This window comes from Equus quagga, chromosome 11, assembly GCF_021613505.1.
Source record: "Equus quagga isolate Etosha38 chromosome 11, UCLA_HA_Equagga_1.0, whole genome shotgun sequence".
Lineage (NCBI taxonomy): Eukaryota > Metazoa > Chordata > Mammalia > Perissodactyla > Equidae > Equus > Equus quagga.
Window position 1 is genome coordinate 53,285,768 of NC_060277.1, and position 24,820 is coordinate 53,310,587.

General features: G+C 41.0%; 1 protein-coding gene across 11 annotated transcripts in view; it reads right to left on the bottom strand.

Moving 5' to 3' along the window:
* The window catches only part of MYO6 (myosin VI), a 153,520-nt gene extending 128,824 nt beyond the window's left edge, over positions 1-24,696 (bottom strand). For 6 of the 11 annotated variants that reach the window (XM_046674467.1, XM_046674468.1, XM_046674466.1 and 3 more), the window contains exon 1: positions 24,489-24,696. The gene's annotated coding sequence lies outside the window, so the exon portion shown is untranslated. Of the gene's footprint in view, positions 1-24,389; positions 24,411-24,488 lie in introns of those variants that run through there. The other 5 variants (XM_046674461.1, XM_046674463.1, XM_046674470.1 and 2 more) reach the window with 3 other exon arrangements.
* Positions 24,697-24,820: the final 124 nt, after the last annotated feature.

Consider the following 24,820-nt stretch of genomic DNA (forward strand, 5'->3'; position numbering starts at 1 on the left):
CGTAGCTTAGGCCCTGTCCCTCCGACCCAGTGCTAGTGGGCAGAGCACATACTCAGAGAATTCAGGACACAGAGTGAGCTGGTGACCCACCTCCTGCAGTGGCCAGGTCTTTCCTACACTGGGGACAGTATACGAAATGGGTTTTACTGGCTGAGCCAGAGGGCCAAGTTTTAAAAACACACCAGCTAGTGCCAGAGACCAGAGACTGTACAAGCAAGCAGCAAGGACAATCTCTCCCTGCTGAGCCCCTGCCTCCCCACCAGTGGGGAAGGTGGAGCCTGCGACCAGAGGCTTCAGGAAGCACAGCAGAACTGATGATCCACCCCTAGTGGCAGCACCCCCATACTGGCTCTACCAGCAGGGGTGCTACATACAAGTCCCCAGATCCCCAGGGGCCCAGCAGTGACAGCGACACCCAGGAACCCAGCACCCCTGGCAGCAGTGCAGCCAGCACCGACAGACAACCCAGAAGCAGCACTGCAGGTGGTGCATGGAGCAGCAGCATCTGAGCCCATGGGTTCCCACAAGGGAACATGAGACCCAGGCAACCCCAGAAGCAGATGTGCTCGCAGCCTGGTGACACCTGAAACAGCAGCAACATCACAAGCAGCAAGGCACCAGCAACATCAGAGGCACAAACAGCACACGGAGGGTGCTGACAATGCCTCTAGCAGAGGCAGTGGAGGGTGGAAAGTGCAGGCTCTCAAATACAACCAGAGCAGCTCACAACCAAAGTAACCACAGCCTTACCCAAATAAGAGAGGTGGTTACTACAAAAAAAGCACCAGCAGAGGATCAACTCATGAAGTACCACGAAGAGCCACAGTAACCACAGCAGACAAGAAAGAGAATGAAAACTCTCCAGAAGCCAAACTTGAAGTCACAGAGTATCCCAATATAACTGACAGAGAATTCAAAATGGCTACCACGAACAACTTCAATGAATTACAAGAAAAGTGAAAAAGACAGTTCACTGAGCTCAAGAATAAAATTAACGAACAGAATGAGTACTTCACCAAAAAGACTGAACTCTAAAATAAAAAGACCAAACAGAAATACTGGAGATGAAAAACACAATTAATAAGATGAAAAACAAAGCAGAAAGCATTAAAAATGAGCAGACTATTTTGGAGACAGAGTGACTGAGCTCAAAGAGAGAAATACAGGGGCCAGACCATGGCCGCGTGGTTACATTTGCACACTCCACTTTGGTGGCCCAGGGTTTGCCAGTTGGGATTCTGGGCAGAGACCTGCACACTGCTCATCAAGCCATGCTGTGTTGGCATCCCACAAAGAAGAATTAGACTGACTTACAACTAACATAGACAACTACATATTGGGGCTTTGGAAACCAAAAAAAACGAGGTAGACTAGAAAGAGATGTTAGCTCAGGGCCAATCTTCCTCAAACACACCAAAAAAACAACAGAAATATAGAAATGATTCAGGTGGAGGAGGTGAGAGAACTAAGATTTTTTAAAAACGAGAAAATTCTTTGAGAAATATCCAACTCAATTAGGAAAAGTAACATAAGGATAATAGGTATCCCAGAAGGAGAAGAGGGGAATAAAGGAGCAGAGAGCTTATTCAAAGAAACAACAGCTGAGAACTTCCCACACTTGGGGAGAAACTGGATATACAAGCACAGGAAGCTAACAGAACTCCTAATTATCTCAATGCAAAAGACTTCTCTCCAAGGCATGTTATATTAAAACTGCTAAAATTCAATGACAAAGAAAAAAATATTAAGGACAGCAAAGCAGAATAAAATAACCTAAAAAGGAACCTCCATCAGACTTTCAGCAGATTTCTGAGCAGAAACCCTACAGGCCAGGTGAGAGTGTAATGATATACTCAAAATACTGAAAGACAAAAACTATCAGCCAAGAATACTCTTACCCAGTAAAATCATCCTTCAGAAGTGAAGGTGAAATAAAAGCTTCCCACACAGACAAAACCTGTGGGAGCTCATCACCTCTAGCCCTGCCACACAAGAAATGTTGAAAGGAGCCCTCCTACCTGAAACTAAAAGGCACAGGTTCACAAGGCTTCGAGCAAGGAGACAGAACCAGACAACTGCAGCCCTGTATCAGAATAAACACTTATAACATAAAGGATAAAGGAGAAGAAAGCATCAAAAACAACTATAACCAAAGGAGTGACATCACCATCAAGGTGGAGAGAGTTGTTCCCTTTGTTTTTCCCTTCTAAGTTACAATTAAATGACCATTCATTAACCAGCAGAGGATTCCCTGCACAGCAAAACAGGACATTGGAGAGACCTACACAGCTGTGCATCTGAAGGTGGGTGGGCTGGATCCCCTGGGAGGCAAACTATGTGAGCACACCTCTCCCCCTCCCTAGCGGTAGCAATCTAGGTTGTGGGTCCTTACACAGCAGCCGGCACAACCATAAGAGGAGGCAGGGGCAGCCCGCCCAAATCAATGCTTTCAGAGTTATAGCCCAGACCATGGGAGCACCCACCAAGTGGGACGGCTCAGCCCCAGTGAAGCAGACCCCACCAAGCACACCAGCTCAGCCAAACCACCTGCGAGCACAAAGCCAGCCTACCCATATGAAGAAGGCACCCCTCCCCTCCTGCCTAGCACACCAACTCAGCCAGTCCCCAGCTGCAGTGGGCCTGCACCAGAGCAACCCACCAACAGAGCACAGAGGCCCAGCCTGCACATGTGTGTGACCTGCCAAGCAGCTGCAGCCAGCATGCAAAGACAGAGAAACTCTGCCAGCACAACTTCCAGCAGAGGAGCAGGATCAGAAAACACTGCTCCTGCCCCACCCCAAGAGTATGGGGTGGAATCTGTGGCCTGAGACTACCACAAATGCACCAGCAAAGGATCACTTCATCAAACACATGAAGAGCCACAGTAACACTTCAGAGCAGAAGAAAATGACAAGTCTCCAGAAACCAACCCTGAATTCACAGAAATTTACAATCTAAATGACAGGGAATTCAAAATAGTTATCATAAAGAAACTCAATGAGTTATAAGAAAACTCAGGAAGACAGTTCAATGAGCTGAGGAATAAAATTAATCAGCAGAAGGAATTGTTCACCAAAGAGGTTGAAACTCTAAAAAAAAAAAAAAAACAAAAATTCTGGATATGAAGAACAGAATTAATGAGATAAAAAATAACCTGGAATCCATAAAAAATAGAGATGTTATGAAGAACAGAATTAGTGATTTAAAGGATATTCAGGTGGAGAAGGAAAGAGAATTAAGATTTTTAAAAAATGGAAAAATTCTTTAGGAAACATCTGACTCAATTAGGAAAAGCAACATAAGGATTACAGGTATCCCAGAGGGAGAAGGGAGGGAGAAAGGAGCAGAAAGCTTATTCAAAGAAACAATAGCTAAGAACTTCCCAAACGTGGAGAAGGAACTGGACTTACAAATACATGAACCCAAATACAACTCCTAATTACATCAATGCAAAAGGACCTTCCCCAAGGCATCTCATATTAAAACTGTCAAAAATCAATAACAAAGAAGAAATATTAAGGACAGCAAGGCAGAAGAATATAACCTACAAAGGAACCCTTATAAGGCTTTCAGCGGATTTCTCAGCAGAAACCTTACAGGCTAAGAAAGGATGGAATGATATACTCAAAATACTGAAAGACAAAGACTTCCAGCCAAAAATACTCTATCTGGAAAAATTATACTTCAGATATGATAGAGAAATAAAAACTTTCCCAGATAAAAGTTGAGGGAGTTCACTTCCACTAGTCCTCCCTTACAAAAAATGACCAAGGAAGGCCCCCTACTGCAAGGAAAAGACAAAGGTTTACAACGCTTTGAGCAAGGAAATGGACAGAATCAGAAAATTGCAGCTCTGTATCAGAACAGGTCAGTAAACAATTCTAACACAAAAAACAAAGGGAAGGAAAGCATCAAAAATAACTATAAACACTTTAACTTAGTCACAAACTCACAACACAGGAAAGAACAATTTGTGACAACAATAACTCAGAAGGGGAAAGGGAAAGTGATGGAACCTGCTTAGGCTAATGGAGATAAGAGGCTATCAGAAAACGGGCTATCTCATCTATGAGATCTTTTATACAAACCTCATGCTAACCACTAAACCAAAACAGAGCAGAGACACAAATCATAAAAAAAAAAGAGAGAAAACTGAGACAATTATCACAGAAAACTACCAAACTGAAATGGCAGTCATAAACACAAGGGAAAAGAAATAATGGAAATATAGAACAACCAGAAAACAAGAGATAAAATGGCAGTATTAAGCCCTCATACATCAATAATCACTCTAAATGTAAATAAATTGAAGTCTACAATCAAAAGACACAGAGTGGCAGGATGGATTAGAAAACAAGACCCAACAATATGCTGCCTCCAGGAAACACCTCTCAGTTCTAAAGACAAACACAGGCTCAGAGTGAAGGGATGGAAGACAATACTCCAAGCTAATGGCAAACAAAAGAAACCAGGTGTTGCCATACTTATGTAAGACAAAGCAGACTTCTTCTCGATAAAGGAGACAATGAGAGACAAAGAAAGGCAGTATACAATGACAAAAGGAACATTCCACCAGCAGGACATAGTACTTATGAATATATATGCACCTAACACAGGAGCACCAAAGTACATAAAGCGACTATTAACAGACCTAACAGAAAAAACTGACAGCAACACAATAATAGTAGGGGACCTCAACACCCCACTTACATCAATGGATAGATCATCCAGACAGAAAATCAACAGGGAAATAGTGGAATTAAATGAAAAACTAGACCAAATGGATGTAATAAATATATACAGAGCGTTCCACCCAAAAACAGCAGAATACACATTCTTCTCAAGTGCATATGGAACATTCTCAAAGACAGACCATATGCTGGGAAACAAGCCAAGCCTCAATAAACTTAAGAAGACTGAAATCATATCAAGCATCTTTTCCAACCACAATGCCATGAAACTAGAAATCAACTAGAAGAAAAAGGCTAAGAAAGTCACAAACATGTGGAGACTAAGCAACCTTTGGATCAACAAAAAAAATCAAAGGAGAAATCAAAAAAATACCCAGAGACAAATGAAAATGAAAACACAACATACCAACTCTTATGGGATGCAGCAAAAGTGGTTCTAAGAAGGAAATCTATAGCAATACAGGCCTACCACAACAAAGAAGAAAAATCTCAAATAAGTAATTTTAAACTACACCTAAGAGAAGTGGAAAAAGAAGAATAAACGAAGCCCAAAGACAGCAGAAGGAGGAAAATAATAAAAATTAGAGGAAAAATAAATGAAGCAGAGACTAAAAATCAAATCAATGAAAGAAAGAATCAACGAAACTAAGAGCTGGTTTCTTAAGAAAAACAAAATTGACAAACTCTTAGCCAAACTCACTAAGAAGAAAGAAGCCTCAAATAAATAAAATTAGAAATGAAAGGAGAAATTACAACGGACCACTAAAATACAAAGGACTATAAGAGAATACTATGAAAAACTATATGCTAACAAATTGGACAACTCAGAAGAAATGGATATATTCTTAGACTCACACAACCACCCAAAACTGAATCAAGAAGAAATAGAGAATCTGAACAGACCAATCACAAGTAAAGACACTGAAACAGTAATCAAAAATCTCCCAAAAAACAAAAGTCCAGGACCAGATGGCTTCCCTGGAGAAATCTACTGAAGATTCAAAGAAGATCTAACAGCTATCCTTCTCAAACTATTCCAAAAAATTGAAGAAGAGAGAACGCTTCCTAACTCATTCTATGAGGCCAACATTACCCTGATACCAAAACCAGACAAGGACAAGACAAAGAAGGAAAATTACAGGCCAATATCACTTATGAACATAGATGCAAAAATCTCAACAAGATATTGGCAAATTGAATACAGCAATACATTAAAAGGATCATACACCTTGATTAAGGGAGATATATACCAGGGACACAGGGATGGTTCAACATGTGCAAATCAACCAATATGATACACCACGTTAACAAATGAGGAATAGGGGGGTGGGCCTGGTGGCACAGCAGTTAAGTTCACACGCTCCGCTTCTCGGCAGCCCAGGGTTCGCCGGTTTGGATCCCATGTGTGGACATGGCACTGCTTGACAAAAAGCCATGCTGTGATAGGCAGCCCACATATAAAGTAGAGGAAGATGAGCATGGATGTTAGCTCAGGACCAGTCTTCCTCAGCAAAAAGAGGAGGATTGGGGGCAGATGTTAGCTCAGGGCTAATCTTCCTCAAAAAAAAAAAAAATGAGGAATAAAAATCACATGATCATCTCAACATATGCAGAGAAAGCATTTGACAAGATCCAACATCCATTTATGACAAACACTCTCAAAAAAATGGGAATAGAAGGAAAGTATCTCAACATAATAAAGGCCATATATGACAAGCCCACAGCCAACATCATACTTAATGGTGAAAAACTGAAAGCCATTCCTCTGAGAACAGGAACAAGACAAGGGTGCCCACTCTCGCCACTCCTATCCAACATGGTACTGGAGGTTTCAGCAATAGGCAAGAAAAAGAAATAAAATGTATCCAAATTGGAAAGGAAAAAGTAAAACTCTCGCTGTTTGTGGGCGACATGATCTTATACATAGAAAGCCCTAAAGAATCCACCAGCAAACTATTAGAAATAATCAATAACTACAGCAAAGTTGCAGGGTACAAAATCAACTTTCAAAACTCAGTTGCATTTCTATACACTAATAACGAACTAGCAGAAAGTCAAGAATACAATCCCATTTACAGTTACACCAAAAATAATAAAACATCTAGGAATAAATTTAACCAAAGAGGTGAAAGAACTACACACTGAAAACTTTAAGACATATTAAAAGGAATCTAAGAAGACATAATGAAATGGACAGACAGTCCATGCTCATGGATTGGAAGAATAAACATAGTTAAAATGTCCATATTACCTAAAGCAATCTACAGATTCAATGCAATCCCAATGAGAATCCCAATGACATTCTTCACAGAAATAGAACAATGAATCCTAAAATTTATATGGAACAACAAAAGATCCCAAATAGCCAAAGGAATCCTGACAAAAAAAGAATCAAGCTGGAGGCATCACAATCGCTGACTTCAAAACATACTGCAAAATTATAGTAATCAAAACAACATGGTACTGGCAAAAAAACGGACACGCAAATCAATGGCACAGAATTGAAAGCCAAGAAATAAAACTACACATCTATGTACAGCTAATCTTCAACAAACGAGCCAAGAACCTATGATACAGAAAGGAAAGTCTTCTCAATAAATGGTGTTGGAAAAACTGGACAGCCACATGCAAAACAAGGAAAGTAGACCATTACCTTACAGAATACACAAAAATTAACTCAAAATGGATTAAAGACTTGAATGTAAGACCTGAAACCAAAAAAATCCTTGAAGAAACATGGGCAGTATGCTTTTTGACATCAGTCTTAGCAGTATATTTTTGAATATCACATCTCTTCAGGCAAGGGAAACAAAAGGAAACATAAACAAATGGGACTACATCAGACTAAAAATTTCTGCAAGGCAAAGGAAACCATGAACAAAATGAAGACAACCCACCAACTGTGAGAAAATACTTGCAAATCATATATGCGGCAAGGGGTTAATTTCCAAAATATATAAAGCACTCATACAACTCAACAACAAAAAACACAAACAACTTGATCAAAAAATCAGCAGAAGATATGAACAGACATTTTTCCCAAGAAGATATACAGATAACCAAAAGGCATGTGAAAAGATGTTTAACATCACTATTAGGGAAATGCAGATCAAAATTACAATGAGATATCACCTCACACCCATCAGAATGGCTATAATTAACAAGACAAGGAATAACAAGTGTTGGAGAGGATGTAGAGAAAAGGGAACCCCTCTACACTGCTGGTGGGAATGCAAATTAGTGCAGCCACTAGTGGAAAACAATACGGAGATTTCTCAAGATATTGAAAATAGAAATACCATATGATCCAGCAATTCCACTTCTGGGTATTTATCCAAAGAACATGAAAACACTAATTTAAAAAGATACACGCACCCCTATGTTCATCACAGCATTATTCACAATGGCCAAGGCTTGGAAGCAACCAAGGGCCCATCAAGGGATGAACAGATAAAGATGATATAATATAGAGAAATACAATGGAATACTCAGCCATTAAAATGACAAAATTTTGCCATTTGCAATATAGATGGACCTTGACGTTATATGTTAAGCGAAATAAGCGAGACAAAGAAAGACAAATACCATATGATTTCATTCATACGTGGAAGATAAACACATAGATAAGGAGAAGAGATTGGTAGTTAGCAGAGAGGAAGGGTGTGGGGGAAGGCGAAAGGGATAAAGGAGCACTGTGTATGGCGACAGAAACAGACTATTGGAGGTGAACACAATGCAGTCTACACGGAAGCTGAAATATAATAATGTACACCTGAGATTTACAGTTACAAAACAGTATGACCTCAATAAAAAGAAAACTACAATAAAAAACACTCTGTAACTATGGATGGTGACGGATGTTAACTAGACTTATTGTGATCATTTTGCAATATATGCAAATATCAAATCACTACATTATACACAAACTAATATAATGTTGTATGGCAATTATAACTCAATAAAAATAAAAAAAGGTAAAAGAAAATGGGACCTAAGCCAGAAACCGAACATTTTAAAGGAAGAATGAGGAACAATGGGGAAAAAGTAGACAGAAAGGGAGAAAGTACCCTGAGAGAGAGTATGATTCCGAGGGAGAAAGTCTCGACAGAAGGGGCTGTCAATATCATCAAATGGTTCAGAAGAGGCCAATAACAACTGCAAATGAGCCAATCAAAGATTTGAAAACGGGAAGGGCACTAGTAGCCTCTGCACAGTTTCAACAGAGTAGCGGAGGCAGAAGTTTCCCTGCAGTGAGTAGAAAGGTTTGGAATACGGGAAAGAGCAATGAGGCGAAAGAACAAGGAGCATGGCAGGATCGAAAGGAGGAAGTATTCCTTGGTTTGTTCGTTAGGCTAGAACAGACTTTTGAGAAGTTAATCCAAATTTATTTTAGATACCACATCCGGACTTCATTATAGACACCTAATCACAAGTTTAAGAAATACTCTTTCCTCCAAACTGAAATACTTACAGATGATGAAATTATATGATATCTGGGATTTGACTCAAAATAATCCAGGGAGAAAGGAAATAATTGCAGATAAAGAAAAAGGTAAAATAAGATTGGCCATGAGTTGCTAACTGTTGAATCTGGCCGAGAGCTACATAGTGGCTCACGTGCTCTTCTCTTCTTTTCTGGATATGCTTTAAACTTTGCACAATAAAATCATTTTTAAAAGAAATACTCTCTAAAAGATGCTCAATTATTTTTCACTTTTATGTATAATCACACGCTGTTCTCTTAAACTGTCAAATAGGCAATACTGATTTTTACCAGGGTATATCATGAGGTTTTTCTTAGCAATGACTATACATTAATTGCTGAATTATCTCAATTTCTCACTTAATCTTCCATCTGACCAAGCAATTTCATATTCAACTAGGTGAAAAAAACAGCTGAAAGCTGATCCTATAGTTCTGGGTCACAGTTTAAGAGTCTATCCCCTACAGAATTCTATTTCACAGCATCCCTATTACAGCACAAAAGAGTGCTTATCTTGTAGTCACAGCTTTATATAAAATGTCTGCAATTACCTCTACATTTTTAACCATACGATATTGATTTAAAAAAGCGAACTTTAAATTAAGAACCATATGAATTATCTTTCAGTTCTGCCACTAATTTAGCTTACGACCTGCATCAAGTCTCTGAACCTGTCTAAACCTCAGTTTCCTCAAGTTCTTAGTAAGGAACTGGAGCTAAACTCCAGGGTAAAGTCCAATTCCAACTTCCCAGGATTCTACATGCCTGTTCTACAGGAAACCTGAACACATTCACAACTCAGGCGGACCACCATCTGGACCAGGAGTTCTCCAAGTGTGGCCAACGAAGCCCGAGAGATCCCTGAGACCCTCTCAGAGAGTCAACAGGACCAAACTATTTTCATGATACTACTAAGACACTGGCCTTTTTCACTGTGGTTACATTCGCCCGAACGACGCAAATGCAGTGATGGGGAAAACTGCTACCACTTTAGCGAGAATCGAGGCAGAGGCATCAAACTGCACGACTGTTACTGTCCCCACAGTAAAAAGAATGTGGCACTCAAGAATACCTTTGACAAAGCAGTAAAATCTATTAATTTTATTACATCTTAATCCTCAAATACACATCTTTTTAATATCCTAGATGGCAAAATAGGAATTGCACAGAGTACTTCTGTTGTAAAACAAAGTATGATGGTTCCTTAAGGAAAATATTTGTGTGAATGTCTGAGTTGTAAGCTTCAGGAAGTGATCTTTTTTTCCCCATGAAATACTATTTTTACCGAAAAGAATGACTAACAAACTCTGGTTATTCAAACTTGAGTTTTTGGCAAACTTGGGTTTTTTTGTTTGTTTTTTGAATGAAGATTGTCACTTCAAGGAAAGCAAATGACTGTATTTACCGACGATGATAAAATCCAAATGAAAAGCAGAATCTGGGAAAACTTGCATCTACCACCTTGAGCATAACAGCTTAATGTTGTTCAAATTTAAATAGTTAAAAGACTTCTCTGATGAGATCAAAATGTGATTTTTTTTGGATATTACAATAAATTTGAAAGATCTGCATAACTCAGTCAAACAGTTATATCCCAAATGACTAATACATCGTGTTACAAAACCATGCATGAGTAAAAGACCCATTCAATGTGCAAAACAGACCAGTGGATTGTAATGTAACAAAGTACAAAAAGTTCACTAATACAGTTTAAGATTCCACTTTGGAACTTTAAGAAATTACCACTTGCTGTGTTGTGGTGAAGAATCAAAGAAGAATATACACAATTATCCGAAAAGGCTAAATTAATACTTCCTTTCCCAACGATATATCTGTGTGAGGCCAGATTTCCTTCATACACAGTTAAACCAAAACAACACAATGCAACAAACTGAATGCATAAGCAGATATGACCTCGCAGCTATCTTCTATTAGCTTAGACATCGAGATTGACAAAAGAGTAAAATAGTGCCACTCTTCTCACTGTTTTGTTTTGGAAAATAGTTATTTTTCATAAAATACGTCATTTCTGTTAACATGCATTTATTTATTATTATTTTAAAATGCATTAATTTTTAAGTTTCTAAATTTTACTTTCTAATACAGTAAATACTGACTAGATATTTTGATATTAGATTGATTAGAGAACCAAATAGATAAAAGTTTTACAGAGTCTTCAATAATTAAGAGTGTAAAGGAGTCCTAAGAACTGAGACCCGGTGATCTACACAAAATCTTACAACATCCTTTGCTGGGCAGTGCATACTCTCTAGTCATTCACAACCTAGTGAGAGTAGGGGAGAATGAAAGAAGATACACATATATTACATAACCTTTGCTGAATATTATAATACAGGTGTAATTCCAAATAGTAAATTTCGGAAAGCTACTCTGAAAGATTTAATTCAAGCAGGTCCTGAAAAGTGGATGAGACTGACTAAAGGAAAGTGCATTCCAGACAAAGTCTGTTTGAACAAAGACTGTAGGGAGACGGCAGAATGGGGCCATGTGTGGGGAACACGTCAATGGGGCAGAGCATGATACAGAGTCAGAAGTGTGACAAGTGCTAAGGTGGAAAAGTGGGCCAAGAGATGAGACCACAAAGGGATTCAAAGCACAAAATAAAAATTTGGATTCTAAAATGTATTAATGAAAGGCTGGTAGGGGTTCTTATTGAGCAGGAGAATATTACAATCAGCTTTCTACTGTGAAACATAACCCTAATGGCAATGCACAGGATAGACCGTACACTGAGGAAAAAGGGCCACATACAGGGAGATGCGTCTAGAAGGAAAGGTAACGACGTCTGACTCAGAGGGGGCAGAAAGCGAAGTCCGACCTTCCAGAAGCAGAACAAAGTTTGGCAACTGATGGAATAGAAAAGTGCAGAGGGAAAAGGGAGTGCGAGCTCTGAGCATGAATGGGAGCAAGGGGATGGTGAGGGAAAGAAGGCGGAAGTTTCTGAAAGGAGGAGGATCTGACGGGGACACGTGACAGTTTAAGACGTCTGCAGAGTATCAACGCTGGTCAAGATGATAATAGAAAGAAATTCTGGATAAAATCTGCATGAAAGTAAGAGTTGGAACCGTGGGGCTGATATAATTATCAAAAACAAGAATAGAGCAAAGTGTCAAGGCACATGAACAATAAGGCCGCGGGCAGAGAAAATTATCAGTAAAAACAAAACAGGAAAAGTCAGAGACCTGAGAGAGCACATGAACACAGAAGCTATGAGGAAGGAGTTCAAGAGGGTTAGCCGTTCACTAGCTGCAGAGGCAGAAAAGAAGAACCATCTACGAGGCCAGGGGATCTATTAAAAGGAGGTTACAGAGGGGCCTCTGTAGAGTGCTCAGGGACAGAACACAGATTACAATGAATCTGCGTTCATGGCCTCATTAGCATGGTATTAGGTACAGAAAATAAATATTTTACCCTGGGCTACATGAAAGTATGTTTTCAAAACAGCAGTTTTCTGCTTTTCAACAGTAAAATTTTCTTTTAAGATTTTATTATTTTTTTCCTTCTTCTCCCCAAAGCCCTCAGTACTTGGTTGTATATTTTAGTGTGGTTCCTTCTAGTTGTGGCATGTGGGACACTGCCTCAGCATAGCTTGATGAACCGTGCCACATCCACGCCCAGAATCCAAACCAACGAAACCCTGGGCCGCCAAAGTGGAGTGCACGAACTTAACCACTCGGCCACGGGGCCGGCCCTGACAATAAGAATTTTTAATAAAACTACCTCTCTAAAATTTATCTGTTAGTTTCAGAGAATTTATTTCAGAGTCACAAAAAATACTGATTTTAGCACTTAAACACAGAATATTAGCATTTACCTCATAAATTTTATGATGCAAAAACATTTACTACTGTGCTGTATATTTAACCCCAACCCATTGCTTAAAAGAATATTATTAGTGTAGATAAGCCTACTAAAGTACAATTTTAGTGCAAATCTAACAAATAGAATTTATTTAATTAAAAAACCCTATTATCCAATCCCTTTGTGTCAGTAATATCAAGTACAATATGAGACCAAAATTAATTTAGGTATATTTACATGAAATGTATATTCAGCCAGACCTATGTTTATGCAAAGGTAGTATGTGAAAGGTCCTTTGTTTTGCCAAGGAAGATTAGCCCAAAGCTAACATCTGCTGCCAATCTTCCTCATTTTTTTCTTGAGGAAGGTGGTCCCTGAGCCAACATCTGCACCAGTCTTCCTCTATTTTATACGTGGATCGCCACCATGGAACGGCTGATGAGCAATGTAGGTCCGTGCCTGGGATCCAAACCCACGAACCCAGGCCACTGAAGCAGAACACACTGAACTGAACCACTACGCCGTGGGACCGACCCCAGAAAGACTCATATTTATTAGTATAATCTAGAACACAATCATTTCTTTTACAAAAGGATTCTTCCCTCTCCAAATCACTACTGGGATCCTTTAAATAAATAAGTTTTCCCAGGATAATAAAAAATTACAATTGAATTCTTCGTTCAATTTACATAAAACTTCACAGGAATATGTTTGTTTGAAGCAAATTCATGAAGGATGTAATTAAAATGGGCAGTTGGCAAGGGGTTTGAAAATCACAAGGAACGGCTTGGACTTGGCACACCGATCAGCTGGCAGGGGAAGTGGGAGCACTGTGCAGAGCCAGATTCCGAGAAGACGGCAGAAAAGGGCCTCACACAGAAGCTGTCTGCCTTAGACACGAGAGCAGGCAAGAGCTGCAAGGAGGGGCATGACGTTACCACCCCTTGTTTAGATATGGAAAGACACAACAGATTAGTCCTGAAGGGGTTTCAAAGCTTTGACTCTTTAAAAGAACACACAGAAAAAGGTAACGGAGAATTCTAAATGGGGTAGAGGCTCTGGGGCCAGACCACCTGAAGACATCTCTTAGCTCTGCCCCTCACTACCTGTATCACTTTAACAAAGTACTTAGACCTCAGCTCGCTCAGCTGTCAAATGGGATAAGAAGAGCCACCCCAAGGGCCATTAGAATCAAATATGAAAATGACTACAAAACACTCAAAGAGGTGGCGTATCATTGGCCCTCAAGAATTATTAGAATTGTACTGTCCCAGGATCATTTTAGATCACTCATTCAACCCATCATTATAACATACTGCCACCTCCCAACCCATGACAGAAACCTTTCACTGTGTAATCATCCTGACCTACTCAGCTGTCTCTATGTTCTGAAAACACTAATCTATGCCAGTGTTGTAAGCCAAACAGGAGAATCCTCGAAAACAGGACCAAAGTCCACAAGATCCTGGACCACTTCCAGAAGCACACCTCTAATAACACCCCATTCTCTGACACACTAACATTTCTGTATACAGCTGTCAGGCTATCTCCATTTTCGCTAATAACTCACTAAAATCATGAAATTAAACAACAGGTTTATAAATTCCTAATTTATGCTCCACCTCCCCTTCAAAAAGCAAACTTATCAGTAGTTGTATCCCTATGAAAAACAAAATTCTGACTGAAATAAATTTTCTTTTTCTGGTTTCTAAAACAAGTGTAGTGAAATCTGGCCATACATTCTAACTCGTCCTGATGCAGGCTCGGGGAGCCGAGGAGTCGAAAGAAAGATTTCCTGGACTCTCAAGGTCTGGCAGTAGTGCTCCTCTATTCAGAGAATAGGATGGAGTAGCATGGGGACAGGACCCATGGGCAGTGAAGAGCTGCAGGCATGGGGACAGGACCCGTGGGCAGTGAAGAGCTGCAGGTATGGGGACAAGACCCAGGGGCAGTGAAGAGCTGCAGCATGGGGACAGGACCCAGGGGCAGTAAGAGCTGCAGCATGGGGACAGGACCCAGGGGCAGTAAGAGCTGCAGGCATGGGGACAGGACCCAGGGGCAGTGAAGAGCTGCAGCATGGGGACAGGACCCGTGGGCAGTGAAGAGCTGCAGGCATGGGGACAGGACCCAGGGGCAGTGAAGGGCTGCAGCATGGGGACAGGACTCAGGGGCAGTAAGAGCTGCAGGCATGGGGACAGGACCCAGGGGCAGTGAAGGGCTGCAATGAGTTGAGGGTAGGGCTAAATTTATAAGACATAAGTATGTGAGTTATTTCTCTATAAGATAAAGGAAAGATCATGTAAAAATTCATTAAAATGGTATCAGTGCAGGTGGGGTCTGGCTATCAGATGGTCATATAACTTTGGATGTGAATCAGGTTGAATCAGGTCAGGATGTCCTACGCTTCTCAGAGGATGACACAGATCGGTATGTAGGCCAGGCTTTTCTCCCTGGGGCAGCTTTGATCCTCATCAATTCGATCCCCTCTTGCTCTCCCCTCCCCACCACACCAAACAGTAAATCTTTCTCAAACTCATATAAACCTCCTCAATCAGCCATTGATATATGGTGACTAATTTTATATTTATACTCATCTGTTTTCTCCCTCACCTCAATGGCCAACACAAGCCATAGTTTTGTCTGAAACCTCAAGCAAAAGAACAACAAATACATAAATCATCTTGCTATTCTCATCTTCAGATCAACAATGATGGACGGGAAAAGCAGAGAAATGAATACATTCCTCTTCAGAAAACAGACACATGCATACTTTGTTCTTTCCCAAAATACCAAGAGGGTAACAAACAGCAAATCATGCCCACAAACCAAAACACAGCTGTTTCATCTAATTTTAGGAAAAAAATAACAAAGAACCAGAAAAAAGTTCTCTCTGGAATAACTCAATCCTAAAATCAGAGAAATTCAAAGAGCAGAACATGGAAAAACCAACAGCCTCAATTCTCCCCTGTGGGATGCTAATTCCAAAACTGTCAAATCAAAAGAAACAACACTCACAAGAGTCTGAAATGGCTCCTTTAAAAAAAAAACCCACTTAACAGAGAAACTATCTAAACGTATGATTCCCAAGCACAAGTGCTATTTGGTTCACTCCAAATCTATTTCTTTTTTCACCATACTCTTTTAAAGACAAACTGAGAAATGAATTTGTTAAAAAAAAAAAAAAAGACTACTCAGTAATAACATTTACACCCAGAAGTATCCTTTCTTTGTATGTGAAAGTCTCATAGTCAGGTATTTGATACTTAATTGCTCAGCCCTAGGCAATATGGTTCTTCCTTTTCTGGGAGCTGTGAACAAGACTGTCCAGCTTAATCTGCAGCAGAAGCTTAATAAAAGAATCTTATACTACTTTTTCCCCAGAACCCTCAAGAGAAACAAGAAAATATAAACTACAATCTAATTGTTTTAGTGGGAGTACTGCTCATATACTAGGGCCTTCATACCATTTCTATAAAGAGAGAAACACCTTTCTTTAGTAATCCTCAGGAATCTGTCCAAAATAAAGAGACTTTTAGCGAAAATTCAGATTACCTAGTAAAACTGACATTAGCAGAAAACAGGTAAATAACAGCATACTGGGACAGATTTATACAGAAACTTAATGTGTTTTTAAAAGGAAGATGAAAAATTCTTTCTTAACTTCTATGAATTGCTACTACACCAAGCCTGTGTTCTGGTGTTTTTGCCCTCAAGAGTCCAGGTGAGCAGGATGTATAAATTCCAGAAGGCAAAGGACTTTCCTTGCCAAAATTGTTTAAACTTAGTCGTTAAAAAAATCTTTAATGAAAAACATTTATTCTATCAAAACAAGACTACCTAATGAAGAAAATGTCAGAAAACCTTGCTAAGGCATAACAACCTATTGATGAAAGCGCTTTATGTTAACAGATCTAGATCATGGTTCTCACTGGGTCACGGGGGTCACCAAACGTGTTCGATTAAATGAGAACGGGAATCAACTACTCTCTAAAAGCATTAAAAGACAAGTAGTCTCAAGCATTTTGCAGATGTATCACAACGCTAAAAGCCCTTTAAAATGCACCAAGGAAATGCTACAAATTCCCAAAGGTTCTAATCAATGCTCTAGTTATTCTCCACCTGCCCCACGGCACCCCCAACCCCCTCCGCTCTGTTCCTGCCTAGGAGGATGAGCCGGCAGAGATCATCACCTAGGCTCCCAGAGGGGTTCCAGCAATAGAAGTCACTGGCTGAGACCTGAAGACAGAGGGAGGAGAGGTCAGGAGGCTGCCCTCCCTGCCCGCCTGTCTCAAAGTCACAGCTCCCCTGGGCGCTCCTCCACAAAGCCGGCTCTCCGCTCTGGTAACCTCTGGAGAACCAAGGGCTTCTCGCCGCTGCTATTCCCTGGCTGCTTCACACCCTTGTTTGTCCCCTAACCTTTGTAGTCTCTTCATCTGCACCATCCAGGATGAAATCTCTTTCCTCTGGGACCTTGCCTGATGCAGCTAACAATACCAAGTCCGGTTATTCAAAAACACTACATTATCTAAAAAAAAATCCAGTTTAAAAATCCAGTTTAAAACATCCTTAAGATGTATACAGGCATTGGGACCAGTGTGGCGGCGTAGTGGTTAAATTTGTACACTCTGCTTCAGCAGCCCGGGGGTTCGCAGGTTTGGATCCTGGGTGTGGACCTACAAACTGCTCATTAAGCCATGCTGTGGTGGCGTCCCACATACAAAATAGAGGAAGATGGCACAGATGTTAGCTCAGAGACAATCTTCCTCACCAAAAATAAACAAATAAAAGATATATATGAGCATCATTTATGTAATATTGCTGTTTGTATAACTGTTTAAAAATTAAACATAACTAGCTCACTTCCAAATGAAGCTAGTTAACAAGCTGAAATAACCCGTTACAATTAAACTTAGGTGTGAAATTTAACGCTGTATTGACCTCTCAAGATAAATGCTATAAGCCTCACTCAAACAAGCTTAAAAGAAAAAAATTAATGCAGAGATTCTGGTAACTGATATTTCACTTCCTTCTACTATACACTGCCTGATTAATCAAAGCAATTTTTTTTTTATAATTTTTTTTTAAGTTGTTAGCTCAGGTGCCAATCTTTTTTTTTTTCTTTCTGCTTTTTCTCCCCAAATCCCCCCAGTAAATAGCTGTATACTTTAGTTGTGGGTCCTTCTAGTTGTAGTATGTGGGACACCGCCTCAACATGGCCTGATGAGTGGCACCATGTCCCCCGGGATCCGAACCAGAGAAACCCTGGGCGGCCGTAACGGAGCGCATGAACTTAACCACTCAGCCACAGGGCCAGCCGCTCAAAGCAATTTTTTCTTATTGTTGAAACCCTCCCTAAGCACAGGATAAAGCAAAGGTTTAAGTCAGCGGTTCGCAAATTTTGGTGTGCAAATCAACCAAGAAGCTTCTTAAAATGCTACCGCCCAGGCCCCTGACAGGTGGTTTTATTAGTTCCCCAGATAATTCTGATGCACACCTAAATTTCAGAACTACTTAAAACCGGCAACTTCAAGATTCCACCCAAATCTCCAATACATTGCTTTTTTCCTTTTGGATGAACATTCCACATTAAACATGTCCCCCCCCCCGAAAAAAAAAAAGACCAACATAGTAATAATAATAATGCACACTAATTATGCACCAGTGTGACATGTGCTTTACAAGTCTTATCTGACTGAGTCTTCACAAGAGCCACACCAGGTAGGAAATACTGTTGCCTCCATTTTACAGATGAGAAAGCAGGCCCAGAGAAACTAAGTAATGTGACCAAGGTAATGAGTGGTCAAACCAGGATGGCCTCAGGTCACCTGTCCTCTTACCCAGGAGCAGGCAAACAAGTACATGCACAAGCAGGACTAAGCCTGAGGGCCAAGCAATTAGGCAAGCAATAACCCCCCTCTCCCTTCCCTCCCCCCAGCCCCCACCATTCACCCAACAAGCTCTCTAGACTCTTCCCTCCCCCCATTGCTCACTCAGCAAGACCTTCCTTCTCCATGGTGTGCCATCATATACTGGTGGAGTCACAAGTCTGTATGTATTGCACATAAGTACCTATTCCATGCTAAGTACTATAAGGAATCCAAATTCCAGCTCCACCACGTGCTGGCTGTGAGCTTGAGCAAATTTAACATCTCCGTGCCTCAGGTTCCCAATCTGTGAAAGGCGGGTCATAATATCAAGTGCACCAAAGGGACCTCGCGGTTAACTGAGCTGATATAAAGTACTCACTTGACATAGTACCTGACGCAGGGCAAGAGCTCAGTAAACAATAACTGATACTAAAATTATACTTTGCCAACCACCTCTCTTACAAAATTCAACACACCAGTCCCAGGTCCCACTTATTTTCTCTCAGCCGTGCTTGCTGAGACTGTGAGAAAGATGGAACATCCTCTTATTTATCAGGAGCAGACTGGTTAACGGTGCTGTACGTCAGTGGACTGAAGGCCAGGGGTAGAACAGTTTGCAGCAAATGAGTCTTTTAGTGGCCCTCAAATTGCCGCTTTGACAATTATTTCCCAACTTTAGGGTCAGCCCTGTTGATTACATACTAGTATGAGGAGTCTATAATTAACTTAATTCAAAACAACAATAAAATATCAGTACAGAGACTTGGTCTTCATTTATCACTGAATCATCAGCACCTAGACCTGTGCCTAGCCCATGGCAGACACTCAGTAATTGTTAAAGGAATGGAGGCATAAAGGTGTCAACACAGACACAACTCAGCTCACTGGCAAGCCTCCACAAAACAGGGACAATCATCAGACCAACACCAATGTGTCAAGTACTACAAGTTACTTTCAAAAGTCCCCCAGAATATTTTTCTCCTTTCTTTTTTAACTAATTGTTGGCTTTTCTTTAAAAACTCTCCAACTAGAAAAGTTAATTACCAACCTCAGTTCCATTGATCTATTAAATATCTTCAAGTTCCATAATAATATCATGCTCATCTTCTACCTTCTGTTAGAAAAAAAACTTGTAGCTATTTAACAATTATCACTTTAGTGACCCTGACTTTTCAGAATTTCCTTAACCATCTGAATTAAAGCCATAAAATGAAATAAGTCAGGGCTAAGAGGTTTACCCTAACCAACGTCTAAGAGAGAGAGAAGTGGGGGGCGGGCCTACTGCAGGAATACAGTAGAAGTTCTGTTCTCAACTCTGCTTCTAAGAAGCCACATAGGTGACCTTGAACAAGATACTTAATTTTTTGGTCTCCATTTTCTCATCTGCAGAATAGGAAGAAGTATCACATCTACTTCATCAAGTTATTTTAAGGACCAAATGTACATAAAATGATTTCCAAAACAATCGCCATACAAATGCAAGGTGTTAACTTTTGACATAAACATCTTCAGATTTTAAATGGATGTTTCAAATTTATCTTTCTTCTTACATCTCGGTCACTCCTCCTATTTCCTAGATCCAAAGACCTGCCAGAACAGGGAAGAACCATTTCCCACCTATGGTCATATTTCAAACACAGGAGGCCCTCAGTAAATACTACTGAAAAAGATGCCCATCCACATATCACGGAAATTTTAAAATTCGGCTGTATGCAATCCATTACTTGTAAAGGTCAAACAGCAGATTACTTTCAAACAAAAAAAACAAGTGACGCCACATTCATTAAAGATGCCTGTGGCCTTGCCAGGAGCACCGCCTGCCTTTGTGCACATTACTCAGGCGGACGTGAATATTCACCTCTGTGAATATCACCCAAGGAATGTGCTTGAGTATCTGGTTTCACCAGAGACAGTCTTTCTGCACAGAAAAGGACTTCCCCTCTCTTCAGCACTAGCAAGACTTCTAAAAATGCCAGAGTTGTTCCTCCAGTTTTCTTTCCTATGCTTCAGTACTCACAGGGAGAACTGCTGGGCGACTTCTGGCCATTTCTCAAACCATTATGTCATTCTTATACTACTCAATAACAAAAAAAGTTTATTTTTGAAAACTGTAAATAAAAAGATATTCCAATACTTATATTTTAAGATTATTAACAGTACACTAAATGTCATAGAAAAGTATAACTGTTTTAAATGCAAAACATCCTTGTTCCTCTGAACATTATATAATGCCTCAAAATTACAATGTAAGCTTATTTAACTTTACTTAGTTCTTGATTATCTACACATACACACAAAAGCAGACGTGTTACAGATCATCCATTAATAATTTACATTAAGCCCTTGGATGATGGTTTTGTATTTACAGTTGAATATGAGTATCCTTTTTTGGGGGGTGGGGGGGAAGATTAGCCCTGAGCTAACATCTGCCACCAATCCTCCTCTTTTTGCTGAGGAAGACCAGCCCTGAGCTAACGACCATGCCCATCTTCCTCTTCTTTATATGTGGGACGCCTACCACAGCATGGCGTGCCAAGCAGTGCCATGTCCGCACCCGGGATCCAAACCAGGGAACCCTGGGCCGCTGAAGTGGAACATGCACACTTAAACACTGCACCACCAGGCCAGCCCCATTTTCTTTTCCTTCTTCTTCCCAAAGCCCCCGAGTACATAGCTGTATATTCTAGTTGTAGGTTCTTCTAGTCGTGGCATGTGAGATGGCGCCTCAGCATGGCTTGATGAGTGGTGCTAGGTCCACACCCAGGATCCGAACCAGCAAAACCCTGGGATGCAGAAATGGAGCTCGAGAACTTAACCACTCGGCCACACGCTGGCCCCTGAGTATCCTTGAGATGCAAAATTCCTAATACTTCACACCAAATAACGAAACACCTGTAAAAGCAGTCACCCAACTCAGCCTTCCTATCCTCCTGCTCCTTTACCCAACTACACTCTACTGCTGAAATGACTCCTAGTTTGTTACAAAAGATGGACTTTGTGTGCTCATTTTGTCGCTTATATCTATTACAGCTCAAGGGACATTCCTGAAATAAACACAGGCCATAAAAAAAAATTGTCCTAAAAGTACAGATGACAATTTAATCAGAATCTAAAAACGACTTCCCCCCCCCACCCCCGCTAGGATTTCGGCATTAATTATGTAATATTTGAAAGACAGCTAGTGAATTTATGGGCAACAACCTATCTCATTTGAGGGAAATTTTAAAATTCTATACTAACATTTTAGCTACAATGAAAACTAGTGTTACAGCCTAATTTTAGTTCCTATAAAGCTATCAAAATAAAAAAGTGCACAGTATGTATAATATTCTAGAATTTTCACCAGAAATCATAAAGCAACATCATATCACCATTCAAGGCTGTTAAGAATGAAAATAGACACAGAATTCAAAATTAGTTCCAGAACCACATTTATGGCCTATTTCATCCTCACTCCTGTGCGCCTTCTTCAAATCTCCAGTTACATTCTTTAACACAATACCAGTTCTGCAGGTTTACCTGAACAGTCTACTAAATGAACTGCTGGTTTCATGTCCGGTCAAAAGACTTGGGTGTGAATCCAGACTTTGTCCCTCTGGAGCTACACGACCTTGAGCATATATGTAATCCTCTGAGCCTAAAATTCCTTATGTGTAAAAACACAAGACCACCAGCTTTGATAATATTCTGTCAATCAAGTCCCTCAGTTACTGTTCCGATTACGGTAGATGCCTAACAATGGGTCACAACCTTGTACTACTAAAGGGCCAACTCACAAATTATTACAAAGTATCTCATTATGGGGGGTCACAACTAACCTGTATGAGATTTATTAAAGCTTTAATACTTTTTTCAATCTTTTACTCAAGATGTTTTAATATATAGAAAGGAAAATTTCACAGAGGTTAGAAACCTTTTTAAAACTGACATTTTACATATCAAAGATGGAACTTCAATAATCAACAGACAGTGAAAATTAGTTAATTTTTTAGAAAAACGCTTGGGGTGCTCATATTTATTCAAACCTCACATGGTCAAAATTTTTAAACATTCTAAAGAAAGCTGTATTTTAGAACCTAGAGACAGCCCAGTTATCTAAACAATGGGCTACACGATACACCACAGTCTCCAGGCAAAGTCACAACAGGATGAGAAAAGAGCCCTCAGCCTCTCTCAGATTTCCTGGCCACTGTTATTTTAAAACTTGATCACATAAACACAAACAGAGGAAAAAAATCTACTTCAGATAAGCTCCACGGGTTATGATTTATGATCTCTGTTTTTATTATCTTGCATTAATTTATATTAAATATTGCAATAGCTCATTACATTTTTTTGCTCGTGTTTCTAGGCACTAATAAAGAATATATGTATATTACATGTAGTTTTACATATTACATATTTCTAGCTTTTAATCATGATAATCTTTTCTTAAAGTTGCTCATCACTTCTGTTACTGCCTTTTCAAATCAGTTTTTGAAAACAAAAAGCTGGGAGAACAATAGCATGTCACACAGAACATACAAACGCAACGGGCAAATCTGCCTACAACTAAAAGGACTTCTGTTCACCACTGCATGTAACGCCTGCCCAACTGAAAATACTCCAAATGAGGTGGACATTTAAAAGTCAATGAGTTATTTTGAACAGTTGCATTGTTTCAAGATCTGGCTATAGTCCAATCTGTGGTGTTTCTAAAATTAATGGTAAAAGACACCAAGGTAATTTCTTCACTAAACAATTTCTTTCCAGTTGGAAAATCACAACCCAAGACATCTGTGAAGTTTAGTTAATTTGTACAGAAACGCCATTTTGCAGCCAACCTTTGTACCCTGACCACTATCAGCCCAAGTTCAAGATTCACATTTTACGGTGTTAACAGTATCAGCTAAGACTTAAGAATATTAATTTTTAAAACTCTCAAGCTCTGACTTATTCAGATATACACCCACACCATCAAAGCATAACAGCGAATGAAACTTTTATTTAGCACCTACAGCAGTCTATTAAGTTCTACTAAGTTGGAGCAGTCCTAGTTCCTATTATCTGTAGATTAGGATTTAAGCATTCCTTCACCATACCCTTTACGCCAGATAAAATGTAATATGCTTTCTGAAATTATATGCAAGTATTTCTGACATGGATGTTCTCGTAATAACCATATCAAATTATTTCCAAGTTACAATCCTAGAGTCTGAGCATTTTAATCTTAATTCTAAAGAGTTTTTGGGAATTAAAAAATATAAAAGCTGTGGTTAGGAGCAGGTATATAAATCAGCACACTCCGACCAGCTAGAGTACAAATGCAGCTTCAGACAGCCCCGACCCGGTCCCGGCCCAACTGCCAGGGCGGCAGCGGACCGACCCCCCGGAGCAAGCGGCCCGCTCCCGCACTGGGTCCCCGCCAGCCCGCGAAGGGACAGCCCGGCCGGACGCCGGGGCTCCGCTCCGCCCGGAGCCGGCGCACGCACACGGGCACCCGGCGACGACCGGCGCCGACGGAGCGCTCCCCGCGCCGCCGCTCACCTGCCGCCCCGCCCGCGCGTCCCGGCGGCCGAGCGGCCCGAGCAGGGCGCGCGGGACGAGGCCCGGCGCCGACGCCCGCCGCGGGGCTCCGGCACTCACCGGGCGGCCGCGAAGGCAGGTGCGCGGCGGCGGGCTACCTGTGGCCGGTGAGACCGGAGGGCGGGCAGGAGGGTGCGAGGGAGAGCGAAGAGGGCGACGACCCACAAGGCGGGCGGCGGAGACCAGGCTGGGCTCGCTTCCTGCTCGGACCGACGCCGGGTCCTTCTCCGCCGGCCGGCCGGCGCCCCGCAGAGCCCCCGGGCCCGCGCACGTCACGGCTACGGAGCGCCCGAGGGGGCGGGGCGGGGCGAGGGGCAGGGACGGGCGGGGCGAGGGGCGGGGCATGGGGAAGGGGCGGGGCGAGGCGAAGGGAGGGGCTGAGGGGAGAGGAG